Source organism: Melanerpes formicivorus, unplaced genomic scaffold (genome assembly GCF_026170545.1).
Source record: "Melanerpes formicivorus ecotype bairdi unplaced genomic scaffold, bMelFor1.0.p_v2 SCAF_83, whole genome shotgun sequence".
Lineage (NCBI taxonomy): Eukaryota > Metazoa > Chordata > Aves > Piciformes > Picidae > Melanerpes > Melanerpes formicivorus.
This window is the reverse complement of record NW_027142435.1, coordinates 896,865-900,373: the sequence shown is the minus strand read 5'-3', so window position 1 is coordinate 900,373 and position 3,509 is coordinate 896,865.

Below are 3,509 nucleotides of genomic sequence, written 5' to 3'. Positions count from 1 at the left end.
AGTGTGCCAGGGGGTGCCAGGGGGGGACTCAAGGAGCAGCATTCCACAGCTCCCGAAGGCAAGGTGCTGGAGAAGCTAAGGAGTGAGGCTGGACGTGGAGGATGCTTTCACCAAACCTTCTTCCCCTGCCACCTAAGTGCCCCCAGCCCCCCCTGCCCTCCCCCAGCCCCCCTGGCAGTGGGGGGGAGCCTCCTGGGCCGCCTGGCTGCTGCTGCCAAGGAGGGGATTTTGCCATTCTGCATTTCATTGGAGCTGATTTCCTGGGAGTGCTAAGTGCAGGGCTGAAGGTGCAGGGGAGGAGGGAGGGAGAGCAGCCAAGGGGGGGAAAGGAACCCCAGGCAGAGAGTGAATGTTTGGTGGTGAGGCACTGAGGAACATGTGGAGAGAAGAGGCTCTGGGAGGAAGAGAGTAGGCAATGGGGGCAAAGAGCTCAGCTCAGGGACTGTACCTGTGAGGCTCTCTGCTGTCTCCCAGCCAGAGGCAATGAACTCTCCTGGCCAGCAGCCAGGCTCCCTCCCTCCCTGCCCCAGCAGCCAAACCTCCTCAGGCTCCCGTTGCAGGCAGCAGAGATCTGCAACATGTGGCAAGCAGGCAAGGATCAGGAGGGTGGAAGGAACACTCTGTTTCTGCCCTTCCACATTCAAACCAAAGGAGGAACTCCCCCCAAGAGCTACTGAGCTCCCCCGGAGCAGTACCAGCTCCTGAACACTTCTGCCCAGCAAACAAAAGCACCAAAGCCTTAGAGCCTGGACTCAAAGCTCTGTCTCTGGACAACCACTCAGCCTGCAGCACTTGGAGCCAAGTGCTTGGCCCAAAGTCCACTGCAAAGCAGCTGCTAATAAGGAACAACTCCTCTGAGCCCAGGGCTGCCAAGCCTGGCTGTGCCCTGTGGCTGCTTTCCCAGCTGAGTGCCCAGGCTCCAGCCCTGCTGCCTGCACCAGGCTCCTGCACCGGGCTCCAGCCCTGCTGCCTGCACCAGGCTCCTGCACCAGGCTCCAGCCCTGCTGCCTGCACCAGGCTCCTGCACCGGGCTCCAGCCCTGCTGCCTGCACCAGGCTCCTGCACCAGGCTCCTGCCCTGCTGCCTGCACCAGGCTCCTGCACCAGGCTCCTGCCCTGCTGCCTGCACCAGGCTCCTGCACCAGGCTCCAGCCCTGCTGCCTGCACCAGGCTCCTGCACCAGGCTCCAGCCCTGCTGCCTGCACCAGGCTCCTGCACCGGGCTCCAGCCCTGCTGCCTGCACCAGGCTCCTGCACCAGGCTCCTGCCCTGCTGCCTGCACCAGGCTCCTGCACCAGGCTCCTGCCCTGCTGCCTGCACCGGGCTCCAGCTGCAGGGTGGGCACTGGCAGGGGCAGGCAGCAGATGTCTCCTCTGGGGGCCCCCCCTGGGTTTCAGACACTCCTGAGGAGGGGACCCTGCACACATCTGCCCTCCCCTGCAGTCCCAAAGCAGAGGCAGTCAGGCAGTGCAAACCCTGCTGAGCCAGCACCCAGCAGGAGTGAAGCCACCTCTGATGCTGTCAGGGCTCAGGCAAGCTCAGCACCTCCCGAGGCAGGCTCAGCACCTCCCGAGGCGGGCTCAGCACCTCCCGAGGCGGGCTCAGCACCTCCCGAGGCAGGCTCTGCTGAGCTTGCTTCCGAGATGGCCTCCTGTGCTGGGCAGCACTGGGCCTGCCCCAGCCTGGGTACCACAGCTCAGCTTCCTCTTCCCTTCATACTGCAGCCCTGGGCTGTGCAGAAAGCTCTGAGCTGGCAGGGGCTGGGCACAGCCAGGCCTGGGCAGGGGCTGCCACCTCGCTGCTGGGGCAGGGTGCAGCTGCCTGGGGGCTTCCTCAGGGGGCCAGACAAGCTAAAGGCAAGAGCAGAAGTAAGTTGGCTTCTCCACTGGAGACAGGGAAGGAGCTCTTGCAGAGGACTGAACAGAGCTTCACCCCAGAGAGCTGTGAGCATCCTCCCCCAGCAGCGAGGCCCCAGCCTGAGCAGCGCTCGCAGGGCGCTCAGCCCTGAAGGCTCTCAGCACAGCACCACCCAAGGTGTCTGCCAGCACAGGGGGAGCAGTGGCTGCAGGCAGTGACTTCAGAACACAGATCAGCGTTTGGGGAGGCTGGGAGGAGGAGAAGGCTGAGGCCCAGAGCCCAACCACTGGAGCAGGATGGAGCCCAGGGGTCCTGGGGGCACCACGCACACCAGCACTTAGCACACTGCCCCTGCCCACCAAACACAAGTGCAAGGCCTCCATCCCTGGGGGAATATTTGGCATCAGAAGCAGGCAGTGCTCCCAAGAACAAGTGCAAAGAGAGGAGAGAGGCAAAGCTCTCCCTGCCAGCTGTGCAATTGCCTCCAGGCTCATTAATTAAGCCCCCAGAGGAGGCTCAGGCCACAGGAGCTAAGAACCACCAGGGAAGGCAGCTTTCAACTGCTGCCTTCATTTCCTTCTCTCCATCATGGACTCTGTCAGCTGCAGAGGGATTTGTGTGATCCTGGGTTATGCAATCTGAGCCCCAGAGAAGCCTGGAGCTTGCCCTGACCTCCCCTGCACTCCAAGCTGAAGAGAGCAGTGGAAGAGCAAACAAGAGACCCCCCAGAAACCTCCCCAGAACTGCTTTGAGCTCTTCCTGGAAGGATTGGCACTGGGCAGCACCCCTGGGGGGGTCAACCCTGTGCTCCCAAGGACTCAGCTGGTCCAGCAGAGCTCTAGGAGTGACAGCAAATGGGTTTGGGTGTGGAGAAGAAGCCAATGGAGGTGACACAACCTACAGAGCAGGCACCAAGAGCCAAGGAGGTTGCTGCAGGGCCAGAAGCTGGAGGGGACTCCCAGGCTGCAGCCACAGGGCTTGGGGATGTTTGCTCCTGCATGGTGCAGCAGCAGCACTGACCCTGACAGAGGACACTGCTGCAGGCTGCAGCGTGGCCACTGCCCAGGCTGAGAACACTGACCCCAGGAGAGGGCTGGGGGCCCCTGCAAGCCCAGCTGCAGCTCAGTGCAGGCTGTGAATGCAGGCACTGCTCCCCAGCACTGAGCAGAGGTGAGGATGGAGCTGCAGACCGCTGCCTGCAGGCTCTGGGGAGCTCAGAGCCACGCTGCCAGCAGGGGCAGGGGGTGGAATCCAAGCCAGAAGCCAGGAGAAGAGCAGGAAAAGGGCAGCAGCTCCAAGCTGGGACTCACATTCGACTCCCAGGACAAAAGATCTGCCCTGGACCTGTGGATCCTGCTGCCTCCTGCTCTCTGGAAACCTCTGCTCCCAGCTCAGAGGAGTCTGCAGTTCCCTAAGGACTGCCTGGAATATTGCACTTGGCAGCCTGCCTCCAGCTCACAGCTGGTCAGGAGCTCCAAACTGCCTGCCAGGAGCAGCAGCCAGCCCCCAGCCCCCAGCTTCAGGAGCTCATCCCAGCAGCACTGAGTCCTTCCTCACCCACAGGGCGCAGGTGGGAGCCAGCAGCAGCAGAGGTTGGTTTGAGAGGCTTCACTCCTGGGGGTCTCAGAACAAAGCAGAAGGTTGAGGCAGCTGC